The sequence below is a fragment of the Oncorhynchus tshawytscha genome, unplaced genomic scaffold (genome assembly GCF_018296145.1).
Source record: "Oncorhynchus tshawytscha isolate Ot180627B unplaced genomic scaffold, Otsh_v2.0 Un_contig_3322_pilon_pilon, whole genome shotgun sequence".
Lineage (NCBI taxonomy): Eukaryota > Metazoa > Chordata > Actinopteri > Salmoniformes > Salmonidae > Oncorhynchus > Oncorhynchus tshawytscha.
This window is the reverse complement of record NW_024609321.1, coordinates 114506-130000: the sequence shown is the minus strand read 5'-3', so window position 1 is coordinate 130000 and position 15495 is coordinate 114506. Positions and strand designations below refer to the sequence as shown.

Here is a 15495-nt window from a genome sequence, read left to right as displayed (position 1 = left end):
ATTAGACCCAGATGCTTGCCTTTCCTCTGCCTGCCAAACCTTGATTCACTTTACTATGGAATTAGTCGAGAACGAGGTCTGCTCCGATAAGAGAAAACCTTTCAAAGATATGACCTTCAACTATTTATCAGAGTAATGACTTGATTTAGTTTGTCTATGAAAATAAACAACAATATTAGCTACTTTTAGCTCCTTGACACACGTGATTAACTTCAATATTGTACTTATTCTCGTTTTTATTTTTTTTACTCTCTGTTTTCTTCCATAGGGTCCTGTCCAGTAGGCCCGGGGGAAACTATTCTCAGCAGGAACTAAAGAACTGTAGCACAGGATCCTTCAGGATGGCATTATGTGTGGCATCACAAAGTACAGCTGCACTTCTAAAAGGTCACAGCCTTCAGTGATGTTCCAAGACCCACACACTTTGCTACAGTACATTCTAATTGGTATGCTAGTATGGTCATGAAATGTATGGTAGTCTGGGTTCATCTGGGATTCATCTGTCTGTCTGTCTCTGTCTGTCGACTGAAAAAGTAAAAAAGAACAAAACAGTCTGTCAATAAACAAACAAACTCCATCATGATTTTCCCGTTTCCAATTTATTCACTTTTTTTTAGAGAGGAAAAGAAACATGTCATGTTTCTCAGACTTAAGAGAGAGAGAGGAATATGGAGAGAGAGAGAGAGAGACCAGGAATATAGGACGAGGAGAGAGAGAGAGAGAGAGAGAGACCAGGAATATAGGACGAGGAGAGAGAGAGAGAGAGACCAGGAATATAGGACGAGGAGAGAGAGAGAAACAGGGGGACGAGAGAGAGAGACCAGGAATATAGGACGAGGAGAGAGAGAGAGAGACCAAGAATATAGGACGAGGAGAGAGAGAGAAACAGGGAGACCAGGAATATAGGACGAGGAGAGAGAGAGAAACAGGGGAGAGAGAGAGAGAGGAATATAGGACGAGGAGAATAGAGGACCAGGAATATAGGACGAGGAGAGAGAGGGAGACCAGGAATATAGGACGAGGAGAGAGAGCGGAGGGAGGGAGAGAGAGAGAGACCAAGAATATAGGACGAGGAGAGAGCGAGAGACCAAGAATATAGGACGAGGAGAGGGGGAGACCAGGAATATAGGACGGAGAGAGAGAGAGGGAGACCAAGAATATAGGACGAGGAGAGAGAGAGAGGGAGGGAGAGAGAGAGACCAGGAAAATAGGACGAGGAGAGAGGGAGAGAGAGAGACCAGGAAAATAGGACGAGGAGAGCGAGAGAGAGAGACAAGGAATATAGGACGAGGAGAGAGGGGAGAGAGAGAGAGACCAAGAATATAGGACGAGGAGAGGGGGAGACCAGGAATATAGGACGGAGAGAGAGGGAGGGGGAGAGAGAGAGACCAGGAAAATAGGACCAGGAGAGAGAGAGAGAGAGACCAGGAAAATAGGACGAGGAGAGAGAGAGGGGAGACAAGACCAGAATATAGGGACGAGAGAGGAGAGAGACCAGGAAAATAGGACGAGGAGAGAGAGAGGGAGAGGGAGAACAAGAATATAGGATGAGGAATGAGAGAGAGAGAACAAGAATATAGGATGAGGAATGAGAGAGAGAGGGAGAACAGGAAAATGGGATGAGGAATGAAAGAGAGAGAACAAGAATATAGGATGAGGAGGGAGAGAGAGGAGGGAGAACAAGGAGGGAGGGAGGGAGGGAGGGAAGGAGGGAGAACAAGAATATAGGATGAGGGAGGGAGGGAGAACAAGAATATAGGATGAGGGAGGGAGGGAGAACAAGAATATAGGATGAGGGAGGGAGGGAGAACAAGAATATAGGATGAGGGAGGAGAGGGAGGGAGAACAAGAATATAGGATGAGGGAGGGAGGGGGGAGAGAGGGAGAGAACAAGAATATAGGATGAGGGAGGGAGGGAGAGAGGGAGAACAAGAATATAGGATGAGGAGAGGGAGAACAAGAATATAGGATGAGGAGGGAGGGAGAACAAGAATATAGGATGAGGGAGGGAGGGAGGAGAGAACAAGAATATAGGATGAGGGAGGGAGGGAGGGAGGGAGAACAAGAATATAGGATGAGGGTTGGGAGGGAGGGAGAACAAGAATATAGGATGAGGGAGGGAGAACAAGAATATAGGATGAGGGAGGGAGGGAGAGAGAGGAGGGAGAACAAGAATATAGGATGAGGAGGGAGGAAACGGGAGAGAGAGAACAAGAATATAGGATGAGGGAGGGAGAAACAGGAGAGAGAGGAGGAGAACAAGAATATAGGATGAGGGAGGGAGAACAAGAATATAGGATGAGGGAGGAGGGAGGGAGAACAAGAATATAGGATGAGGGAGGGAGGGAGGGAGGGAGAGAGACAAGAATATAGGATGAGGAGGGAGAACAAGAATATAGGATGAGGGAGGGAGGGAGGGAGAACAAGAATATAGGATGAGGGAGGGAAGGGAGAACAAGAATATAGGATGAGGGAGGGAGGGAGAACAAGAATATAGGATGAGGGAGGGAGGGAGAACAAGAATATAGGATGAGGGAGGGAGGGAGGGAGAACAAGAATATAGGATGAGGGAGGGGAGGGGAGGGAGAACAAGAATATAGGATGAGGGAGGGAGGGAGAACAAGAATATAGGATGAGGGAGGGAGGGAGAGAGGGAGAACAAGAATATAGGATGAGTGAGGGAGAACAAGAATATAGGATGAGGGAGGGAGGGAGAACAAGAATATAGGATGAGGAGAGGGAGGGAGAATATAGGAGGGGAGGGAGGGAGAACAAGAATATAGGATGAGGGAGGGAGGGAGGGAGGGAGGGAGAGAACAAGAATATAGGATGAGGGTTGGGAGGGAGGGAGAACAAGAATATAGGATGAGGGAAGGAGGGAGAACAAGAATATAGGATGAGGGAGGGAGAGAGAGAGAGGAGGGAGAACAAGAATATAGGATGAGGAGGGAGAGAGAGAGAACAAGAATATAGGATGAGGAGGGAGGGAGAGAGGAGGGAGAACAAGGAATATAGGGAGGAGGGAGGGAGGGAGAACAAGAATATAGGATGAGGGAGGGAGGGAGAACAAGAATATAGGATGAGGGAGGGAGGGAGAACAAGAATATAGGATGAGGGAGGGAGGGAGAACAAGAATATAGGATGAGGGAGGGAGGGAGGGAGAACAAGAATATAGGATGAGGGAGGGAGGGAGGGAGAACAAGAATATAGGATGAGGGAGGGAGGGGGAGGGAGAGAGGGAGAACAAGAATATAGGATGAGGAGGGAGAACAAGAATATAGGATGAGGGAGGGAGGGAGAACAAGAATATAGGATGAGGGAGGGAGGGAGGGAGAACAAGAATATAGGATGAGGAGGAGAGAGACAAGAATATAGGAGAGGAGAGGGAGGAGAACAAGAATATAGGATGAGGGAGGGAGAACAAGAATATAGGATGAGGGAGGGAGAGAACAATAATATAGGATGAGGAGGAGAGAACAAGAATATAGGATGAGGAGGGAGGAGAGAGAACAAGAATATAGGATGAGGGAGGGAGGGAGAGGAATGAGAGAGGAGAACAAGAATATAGGATGAGGGAGGGAGAACAAGAATATAGGATGAGGGAGGGAGGGAGAACAAGAATATAGGATGAGGATGAGGGAGGGAGGGAGATGAGGATGAAGAAGAACAAGAATATAGGATGAGGGAGGGAGAACAAGAATATAGGATGAGGGAGGGAGGGAGGGAGAACAAGAATATAGGATGAGGGAGGGAGGGAGAACAAGAATATAGGATGAGGGAGGGAGGGAGAACAAGAATATAGGATGAGGGAGGGGAGGGAGAACAAGAATATAGGATGAGGGAGGGAGGGAGGGAGAACAAGAATATAGGATGAGGGAGGGAGGGAGGGAGAACAAGAATATAGGATGAGGGAGGGAGGGAAATATAGGATGAGGAGGGAGGGAGGAGAACAAGAATATAGGATGAGGAGGGAGGGAGAGAGAACAAGAATATAGGATGAGGGAGGGGAGAACAAGAATATAGGATGAGGGGGAGGGAGGGAGAACAAGAATATAGGATGAGGAGGGAGGGAGGGAGGAGGAGGGAGAACAAGAATATAGGATGAGGGAGGGAGAATATAGGAGAGGGAGGGAGGGAGAACAAGAATATAGGATGAGGAGGAGGGAGGGAGAACAAGAATATAGGATGAGGAGGGAGAACAAGAATATAGGATGAGGGAGGGGAGGGAAACAAGAATATAGGATGAGGGAGGGAGGGAGAGGGAGGAGGGAGAACAAGAATATAGGATGAGGAGGGAGGGAGAGAGGGAGAACAAGAATATAGGATGAGGGAGGGAGGGAGAATATAGGAGAGAGAGGGAGGGAGAACAAGAATATAGGATGAGGGAGGGAGGGAGAACAAGAATATAGGATGAGGGAGGGAGGGAGAACAAGAATATAGGATGAGGGAGGGAGGGAGGGAGAACAAGAATATAGGATGAGGGAGGGAGGGAGGGAGAAACAAGAATATAGGATGAGGGAGGGAGGGAGAGAGGAGGGAGAACAAGAATATAGGATGAGGGAGGGAGAGAGGAGGGAGAACAAGAATATAGGATGAGGGAGGGAGGGAGAACAAGAATATAGGATGAGGGAGGGAGGGAGGAGAGGAGGGAGAACAAGAATATAGGATGAGGGAGGGAGGGAGAACAAGAATATAGGATGAGGAGGGAGAACAAGAATATAGGATGAGGGAGGGAGGGAGAGAGGGAGGGAGAACAAGAATATAGGATGAGGGAGGGAGGGAGAGAGAAACAAGAATATAGGAAGAGGGAACAAGGGAGGGAGGGAGAGGAGAACAAGAATATAGGATGAGGGAGGGAGGGAGGGAGAACAAGAATATAGGATGAGGGAGGGAGGAGAGAGAGAATATAGGATGAGGGAGAAGGGAGAGAACAAGAATATAGGATGAGGGAGGGAGGGAGAACAAGAATATAGGATGAGGGGAGGGAGGGAGAGGAGGGAGAACAAGAATATAGGATGAGGGGAGGGAGGAGAGGAGGGAGAACAAGAATATAGGATGAGGAGGGAGGGAGGGAGTCAAGAATATAGGATGAGGGGGGAGGGAGGAGAACAAGAATATAGGATGAGGGAGGGAGGGAGAACAAGAATATAGAGGGAGGACAAGAATGGACAGGAGGGAGGGAGTTTTCCTCTGGGAGGAGGGAGAACAAGAATATAGGGATGAGGAGGGAGAGAACAAGAATATAGGATGAGGAGGAGGGAGGAGAACAAGAATATAGGATAGGGAGGAGGAGAGGAGGAGTTTTCCCTCTGCTTATAGGGAGAACAAGAATATAGGATGAGGGGGAGAGAGGAGGGAGAACAAGAATATAGGAAGAGGAGGGAGGGAGGGAGAGGAGGGAGAACAAGAATATAGGATAGGGGGGAGAGAGGAGGGAGAACAAGAATATAGGAAGGGAGGGAGGGAGGGAGGGAGAGGAGGGAGAACAAGAATATAGGATGAGGAGGGAGGGAGAGGAGGGAGAACAAGAATATAGGAAGAGGAGGGAGGGAGGGAGGGAGGGAGAGACAGGAATATAGGATGAGGAGGGAGGGGGAGAACAAGAGGAGAACAAGAATATAGGAAGAGGAGGAGGGAGAGGAGGGAGAACAAGAATATAGGAAGAGGAGGGAGGGAGAGGGACAGGACTAGGAGGGAGGGAGAGAGGGAGAACAAGAATATAGGATGAGAGAGGGAGGGTGAGGAGGGAGAACAAGAATATAGGAAGAGGAGGGAGGGAGAGAGAGGAGGGAGGGAAGGAGAGAGGGAGAACAAGAATATAGGAAGAGGAGGGAGAACAAGAATATAGGAAGAGGAGGGAGGGAGAGGAGGGAGTTTCAACAAGAATATAGGATGATAGAGGGAGGGAGATGGAGTTTTCCCTCTGGGAGGGAGAGGAGGGAGAGGAGATCCTAATAAAAAGAAAGTCTTTCAGCAGCCTTGCATTTCTGAGATAGCAGGGTGAAAGGGAATTTGCCCGTCAGCACATTTGATAGTGAGAATCTTTTCTCCCCACCCTGTCTCCTCTAGTCTGACATGCACACATTCCGTAGGAGCAGTGATAATACCCCTTAAATACCCATTAAATCTGTACCTTATGTCATCCAATCTGAGCATGGCCAGCTGTAGACATGAGGAGTTTTCCCTCTGCCTATAGTTTCAACTGACAGGGACATGGAGTTTTCCCTCTGCTTATAGTTTCAACTGACAGGGACATGGAGTTTTCCCTCTGCTTATAGTTTCAACTGACAGGGACATGGAGTTTTCCCTCTGCTTATAGTTTCAACTGACAGGGACATGGAGTTTTCCCTCTGCTTATAGTTTCAACTGACAGGGACATGGAGTTTTCCCTCTGCTTATAGTTTCAACTGACAGGGACATGGAGTTTTCCCTCTGCTTATAGTTTCAACTGACAGGGACATGGAGTTTTCCCTCTGTGCTTATAGTTTCAACTGACAGGGACATGGAGTTTTCCCTCCTTATAGTTTCAACTGACAGGGACATGGAGTTTTCCCTCTGCTTATAGTTTCAACTGACAGGGACATGGAGTTTTCCCTCTGTGCTTATAGTTTCAACTGACGGGGACATGGAGTTTTCCCTCTGTGCTTAACTGACAGGGACATGGAGTTTTCCCTCTGTGCCTAACTGACAGGGACATTGAGGAGCATGTGCACTACTAGCAAACGCAACAGCAGTTACTTGTTGTGACAGGCTGCTAGTTGTTTTTAACCCAGGTTCTCTATCCATGGAAGTTACATCAACAAATCAGGCTCTGTTGTAGTGTGTGAGTCATTTAGAGGAGGGGTGGGTGAGTGCCTTTGATGTTCATTCAGTCCATAGCTTGTATCTGCTGTGTTTTTGTCATTCAGTATCTAGGTACTTGTTGTGACAGGCTGCTAGTTGTTGTGTCTTTGAACGCTAGCTGTCCTTGTACGTAGCAATACAACAAACAGAATGTTTCTTTCATTGTATTTGGGTTTTAGGACATTTTGTAAAAAAAATATATACACTGCTCAAAAAAATAAAGGGAACACTAAAATAACACACCTAGATCTGAATGAATGAAATATTCTTATTAAATAGTTTTTTCTTTACATAGTTGAATGTGCTGACAACAAAATCACACAAAAATGATCAATGGAAATCAAATGTATCAACCCATGGAGGTCTGGATTTGGAGTCACACTCAAAATTAAAGTGGAAAACCACACTACAGGCTGATCCAACTTTGATGTAATGTCCTTAAAACAAGTCAAAATGAGGCTCAGTAGTGTGTGGGGCCTCCACGTGCCTGTATGACCTCCCTACAACGCCTGGGCATGCTCCTGATGAGGTGGCGGATGGTCTCCTGAGGAATCTCCTCCCAGACATGGACTAAAGCATCCGCCAAATCCTGGACAGTCTGTGGTGCAACGTGGCGTTGGTGGATGGAGCGAGACATGATGTCCCAGATGTGCTCAATTGGATTCAGGTCTGGGGAACGGGCGGGCCAGTCCATAGCATCAATGCCTTCCTCTTGCAGGAACTGCTGACACACTCCAGCCACATGAGGTCTAGTATTGTCTTGCATTAGGAGGAACCCAGGGCCAACCGCACCAGCATATGGTCACACAAGGGGTCTGAGGATCTCATCTCGGTACCTAATGGCAGTCAAGCTACCTCTGGCGAGCACATGGAGGGCTGTGCGGCCCCCAAAAGAAATGCCACCCCACACCATGACTGACCCACCGCCAAACCGGTCATGCTGGAGGATGTTGCAGGCAGCAGAACGTTCTCCACGGCGTCTCCAGACTGTCACATGTGCTCATTGTGAACCTGCTTTCATCTGTGAAGAGCACAGGGCGCCAGTGGCGAATTTGCCAATCTTGGTGTTCTCTGGCAAATGAAAAACGTCCTGCACGGTGTTGGGCTGTAAACACAACCCCCACCTATGGACGTTGAGCCCTCATACCACCTTCATGGAGTCTGTTTCTGACCGTTTGAGCAGACACATGCACATTTGTAGCCTGCTGGAGGTCATTTTGCAGGGCTCTGGCAGTGCTCCTCCTGCTCCTCCTTGCACAAAGGCGGAGGTAGCGGTCCTGCTGCTGGATTGTTGCCCTCCTACACGTCTCCTGATGTACTGGCCTGTCTCCTGGTAACGCCTCCATTCTCTGGACACTACGCTGACAGACACAGCAAACCTTCTTGCCACAGCTCGCATTGATGAGCCATCCTGGATGAGCTGCACTACCTGAGCCACTTGTGTGGGTTGTAGACTCCGTCTCATGCTACCACTAGAGTGAAAGCACAGCCAGCATTCAAAACATCAACCAGGAAGCATAGGAACTGAGAAGTGGTCTGTGGTTCCCACCTGCAGAACCACTCCTTTATTGGGGGTGTCTTGCTAATTGCCTATAATTTCCACCTGTTGTCTATTCCATTTGCACAACAGCATGTGAAATGTATTGTCAATCAGTGTTGCTTCCTAAGTGGACAGTTTGATTTCACAGAAGTGTGATTGACTTGGAGTTACATTGTGTTGTTTAAGTGTTCCCTTTATTTTTTTTGAGCAGTGTCTATATATTTAAAATGATAGTTATACCCACAATGCATCTTGTTTCTGTCGTGTGTACGTTTTTTGTTTCTTTCGGCCGTGAACACGTCTCCTAGTAGAGGGTTTATTTGAAGCCTCATCTGTTTGAGTTGTCCAGCCTGCCTCTGTTCCTCTCCGTGACCTGTCATCAGTAACCATTAACCAGTGAGTTGTTTACCCTCAGACAGCCACTAAAGGAGGAGTCATTTTGTCTTTCGTTGTCAGTTTGGGTTCCATGCCTGTTTGCCCTGGTTAATTACGTCCTCTCTGCTTGGCCGGTAGAGGTCAGGGGTTAGACGGGATGACAGCTGGGCTGGAAGGCATGTCTGGGAGTCTTCCACCCCTCCACCATGTGTGTGTGTGTGTGTGTTGTGTGTGTGTGTGTGTGTGTGTGTGTGTGTGTGTGTGTGTGTGTGTGTGTGTGTGTGTGTGTGTGTGTGTGTGTTTTTTTTTCCCTGTGCAGCTCTATTTTCCCTGGGCTCAGCCATTCTCTCCCCAGCTGACTGTTCAGCTGTCACTAGCACTTGTCCTCTGATGAACTGTTGTCACAACACACACACACACACTACTGCCTAAACACCACACACACACACACACTAATGCTCCACACCACACACACACACACTAATGCTCCACAACACACTACTGCTCAACTCACACCACACACACACACTACTGCTCCACACACACACACACACACACTACTGCTTAAACACCTAATGGTTACACATGGACACAACACACACACACTATTGCTCCACACCACACACACACACTAATGCTCCACACCACACACACACACACACTATTGCTCCACACCACACACACACACTAATGCTCCACACCACACACACACACACACACACACACACACACACTAATGCTCCACAACACACACACACACTACTGCCTAAACCCCAATGGTTACACATGGACACAACACCACCCACACTACTGCCTAAACCCCAATGGTTACACATGGACACAACACACACACACTACTGCCTAAACCCCAATGGTTACACATGGACACAACACACACACACTACTGCCTAAACCCCAATGGTTACACATGGACACAACACACACACACTACTGCCTAAACCCCAATGGTTACACATGGACACAACACCACCCACACTACTGCCTAAACCCCAATGGTTACATGGACACAACACCACCCACACTACTGCCTAAACCCCAATGGTTACACATGGACACACCACCACCCACACTACTGCCTAAACCCCAATGGTTACACATGGACACACCACCACCCAACTATCCTAAACCCCAATGGTTACAATGGTTTTACACATGGACACACCACCACCCACACTACTGCCTAAACCCCAATGGTTACACATGGACACACCACCACCCACACTACTGCCTAAACCCCAATGGTTACACATGGACACACCACCACCCACACTAAACTGCCTAAAACCCCAATGGTTACACATGGACACAACACCACCCACAGTACTGCCTAAACCCCAATGGTTACACATGGACACAACACACACACACTACTGCCTAAACCCCAATGGTTACACATGGACACACCACCACCCACAGTGGTGTAAAGTACTTAAGTAAAAATACTTTTCATTACTACTGAAGTCGTTTTTGGGGGAATCTGTACTTTGCAATGTATATTGTTGACAACTTTCACTTCACCACATTCCTAGAGAAAATAATGAACGTTTTACTCCATACATTTTCCCTGACTCCGAAAAGTACTCGTTACATTTTGAATGCTTAGCAGGACAGGAAAATTATCCAATTTATGTATTTATCAACAGAACATCCCTGATCATCCCTACTGCCTCGGATCTAGCGGACTCACTAAACACAAATGCTTAGTTTGTAAATGATGTTGTGTTGGAGTGAGCCCCTGGCTATCAATAATAAAAAGAAAATTGTGTCGTCTGGTTTGCTTAATATAAGGAATATGAAATTATTTATACTTTTTTATTTTGATACTATATATGTAAAACCAAATACTTTTAGACTTTTACTCACGTAGTGTTTTACTGGGTGACTTTTACTCCAGTAGTGTTTTACTGGGTGACTTTTACTCAAGTAGTGTTTTACTGGGTGACTTTTACTCCAGTAGTGTTTTACTGGGTGACTTTTACTCCAGTAGTGTTTTACTGGGTGACTTTTACTCCAGTAGTGTTTTACTGGGTGACTTTTACTCAAGTAGTGTTTTACTGGGTGACTTTTACTCACGTAGTGTTTTACTGGGTGACTTTTACTCAAGTAGTGTTTTACTGGGTGACTTTTACTCAAGTAGTGTTTTACTGGGTGACTTTTACTCCAGTAGTGTTTTACTGGGTGACTTTTACTCCAGTAGTGTTTTACTGGGTGACTTTTACTCCAGTAGTGTTTTACTGGGTGACTTTTACTCCAGTAGTGTTTTACTGGGTGACTTTTACTCAAGTAGTGTTTTACTGGGTGACTTTTACTCCAGTAGTGTTTTACTGGGTGACTTTTACTCCAGTAGTGTTTTACTGGGTGACTTTTACTCCAGTAGTGTTTTACTGGGTGACTTTTACTCCAGTAGTGTTTTACTGGGTGACTTTTACTCCAGTAGTGTTTTACTGGGTGACTTTTACTCCAGTAGTGTTTTACTGGGTGACTTTTACTCAAGTAGTGTTTTACTGGGTGACTTTTACTCCATTAGTGTTTTACTGGGTGACTTTTACTCACGTAGTGTTTTACTGGGTGACTTTTACTCACGTGGTGTTTTACTGGGTGACTTTTACTCAAGTGGTGTTTTACTGGGTGACTTTTACTCCAGTAGTGTTTTACTGGGTGACTTTTACTCCAGTAGTGTTTTACTGGGTGACTTTTACTCCAGTAGTGTTTTACTGGGTGACTTTTACTCAAGTAGTGTTTTACTGGGTGACTTTCACTTTTACCCCCCTCCGTTTCACCCCATCTTGTTCCTCCTCTTCCTACCCAGTAGTGTTTTACTGGGTGCCCCCTGTTTCACCCCATCTTCCCTTGTTCCTCCTCTTCCTACCCCTGCCCCCCCCTCCATTTCACCCCATCTTCCCCGTTGTCCCCCTCTTGTTCTCTTTTTACCCCTGCCCCCCTCCTCTTCCCCCCCCTTCCGTTTCACCCCATCTTGTTCCTCCTCTTCCTACCCCTGCCCCCCGTTTCACAAGTACTCTTCCTACCCCTGCCCCCCTCCCTCCTTCCTGCCCCCCCTGCCCTCTTCCTACCCCTGCCCCCCCCCCTCCTCTTCCTACCCCTGCCCCCTCCTCTTCCTACCCCCCCTCCCCCTCCTCTTCCTACCCCTGCCCCCTCCTCTTCCTACCCCTGCCCCCTCCTCTTCCTACCCCTGCCCCCTCCTCTTCCTACCCCTGCCCCCTCCTCTTCCTACCCCTGCCCCCTCCTCTTCCTACCCCTGCCCCCTCCTCCTCTTCCTACCCCTGCCCCCTCCTCCTCTTCCTACCCCCTGCCCCCTCCTCCTCTTCCTACCCCTGCCCCCCCTCCTCTTCCTACCCCTGCCCCCTCCTCTTCCTACCCCTACCCCCTCCTCTTCCTACCCCTGCCCCCCATCCTCTTCCTACCCTGCCCCCATCCTCTTCCTACCCCTGCCCCCATCCTCTTCCTACCCCAGGCCCCCCCCTCCTCTTCCTACCCCTGTCATCTATATCTCTGTCTGTATTTATATGGTTATATCCAGAATGCGTCTTCTCTCTCGTTCTGAAAGTCGTGACATAGGGTCAGGTGTCGGCGGGGGGGTGTGTGTCAGTCTGGTTGCTATGACGACGTCCCACGGTGACACAAAGCTCATTGAACTGTGCAAACAGCCGATCCCGATCCAGGGTCTCACCCTGACACTGAGTGAAGGAGTCTGGGGGGGAACAGTGCTCTCCCTTGGTTACGGGGTCTTTAGTTACAGTCAGACAACAGGGATGTGATTAAAGATAGGATGTATTGAACTCAAACATAAAGCATTCAAACCCCGTTATGATAATATTGTTATTATTGTTGTTGTTGTTATTGTTATTGTTATTTGGTCACTTTCAGTTCCGTTTTTCCACCATGTATTGTCTCAGTCAATGTGACGGTGATGATGAGTATGAGAGAAAGATGCCAAAAACTCAGAGAGAAGAGGAAGAGCGAGATGTGAGAGGAGGGATGAAAACAGCCAGGGGAGGCTGAGCTGGCCAGCTGGAAGGAGTGGGATGAATTTGAAACCAAAGCTCGACCCTCACACAGTCCAAAGCTCAGAGTGGTTTACACTGTTCATAACCAGGCCACTGAATGACATCTGACGCTTTTCTAGACTGTGAACGTATTATGGAGAGACTGACGGTTTTTTAATTTTATACATTTTAACGTTTATTTAACTAGGCAAGTCAGTTAAGAACAAATTCTTATTTAAAATGACAGCCTACCGGGGAACAGTGGGTTAACTGCCTTGTTCAGGGGCAGAACGACAGATTTGTACCTTGTCAGCTCGGGGATTTGAACTTGCAACCTTTCACTGACTGAGTTCTATATCTGCCTTTTAGACCCGTAGTTTGAATATTCAACGTGTGAATTTCATTTTTTTATTTTTTTAATCGGTGGGTCAACTCTGATTGGCTGTCGCCGGGGAAAAAAAGTAGCGCTTCTTTTTAATGCATTTTTTTTCCTCAAAAGAAGGGTGCATTTTTTGAACTGTTCCTCAATGGCAGTGAGAAGGCTGAACTTCAAGACAGACGCACCAACCAAACCTCACTGTTTACACCAACCAAACCTCACTCACATACACCAGCCAAACCTAACAGACCAACAATCTACTATAATACACAGACCACTGTCACTATAATACACAGACCAACAATACACCAGCCAAACCTCACTATAATACACAGACCATGGACCAACAATACACCAACCAAACCTGACCAACAATACACCAACCAAACCTCACTATAATACACAGACCAACAATACACCAGACCAACAATACAGCCCTCACTATAATACCAAACAATACACCCAGCCAAACCTCACTATAATACACAGACCAACAATGAAACTCACTATAATACAAGACAACAATACACCAGCCAAACCTCACTATAATACACAGACCAACAATACACCAACCTCACTATAATACACAGACCAAACCTCACTATAATACACAGACCAACAATACACCAACCAAACCTCACTATAATACACAGACCAACAATACACCAACCAAACCTCACTATAATACACAGACCAACAATACACCAGCCAAACCTCACTATAATACACAGACCAACAATACACCAGCCAAACCTCACTATAATACACAGACCAACAATACACCAGCCAAACCTCACTATAATACACAGACCAACAATACACCAGCCAAACCTCACTATAATACACAGACCAACAATACACCAGCCAAACCTCACTATAATACACAGACCAACAATACACCAGCCAAACCTCACTATAATACACAGACCAACAATACACCAGCCAAACCTCACTATAATACACAGACCAACAATACACCAGCCAAACCTCACTATAATACACAGACCAACAATACACCAACCAAACCTCACTATAATACACAGACCAACAATACACCAAACCTCACTATAATACACAGACCAAACCTCACTATAATACACAGACCAACAATACACCAGCCAAACCTCACTATAATACACAGACTAACAATACACCAGCCAAACCTCACTATAATACACAGACCAACAATACACCAGCCAAACCTCACTATAATACACAGACCAACAATACACCAGCCAAACCTCACTATAATACAGACCAACAATACACCAGAAACCTCACTATAATACAATATACACCAGCCAAACCTCACTATAATACACAGACCAACAATACACAACAATACACAGACAACACCAGCCAAACAAAACAATACACCAGCCTCACTATAATACACAGACCAACAATACACCAGCCAAACCTCACTATAATACACAGACCAACAATACACCAGCCAAACCTCACTATAATACACAGACCAACAATACACCAGCCAAACCTCACTATAATACACAGACCAACAATACACCAACCAAACCTCACTATAATACACAGACCAACAATACACCAGCCAAACACAAAGCCATGGTGACATCATGAGAAAGTTGTTGTCTTTTTTTTGACAGGGCCTACGGTTGCCATGGAGCTGCTGCTGCCTAAATGGAACTGCAGCAGATTCTAGTAAATGAAGGAGTTGTGTGGTGGAGGAGGGGTGTGTGGTGGAGGAGGGGTGTGAGAAAGGGGTGATGTTGGTGTGAGTAAATAAAAGTGCTATTTGCAGCCCTGACATTGACAACTTCCTCTTGTTGGAGCCAAAATCTCTGTTATTAGTCCTGCAGAGGACCCAGACAGAGCCTTCAATAGCAGATTCACACGCACACTCTCAGACACACACACACACACACACACACACACACACACACACACACACACACACACACACACACACACACACACACACACACACACACACACACACACACACACACACACACACACACACACACACACACACACACACACACACACACACACACACACACACACACACACACACACACATTGCTATAGAAGGATCATGGCCCCTCTTCTCTTACCTTCTCTGTCAGAGTGTTTGGAGAATGGCCCCTCCCCTCCAATGTCCCCTGGGATGCCATTTACTCTGTCCAAAATAAGTTCTGACTGCAATGCTGAGTGTTTGCCACAATATAACAGCCTGCTTATACAGTGCCTTGCAAAAGTATTCATCCCCCATGGCATTTTTCCTATTTTGTTGCATTACAACCTGTTATTTAAATGGATTTTTATGTGGATTTCATGTAATGGACAAACAC

At 46.8% G+C, this 15495-nt stretch overlaps 2 long non-coding RNA genes across 2 annotated transcripts in view; one reads left to right on the top strand and one right to left on the bottom strand.

Moving 5' to 3' along the window:
• The window catches only part of LOC121844601, a 5194-nt gene extending 4642 nt beyond the window's left edge, over window positions 1-552 (top strand). Inside the window, exon 4 of the long non-coding RNA XR_006082064.1 lies at window positions 269-552. This is a non-coding gene — a long non-coding RNA (uncharacterized LOC121844601). The remainder of the gene's footprint in view (window positions 1-268) is intronic.
• Window positions 553-13769: 13217 nt separating this feature from the next.
• LOC121844600 lies at window positions 13770-14933 on the bottom strand. Its single transcript, XR_006082063.1, has 3 exons — window positions 14583-14933; window positions 14248-14403; window positions 13770-14188 (listed from the first exon to the last, which is right to left on the bottom strand). It is a non-coding gene; the product is annotated as an uncharacterized LOC121844600 (long non-coding RNA).
• Between the last annotated feature and the right edge of the window lie 562 nt (window positions 14934-15495).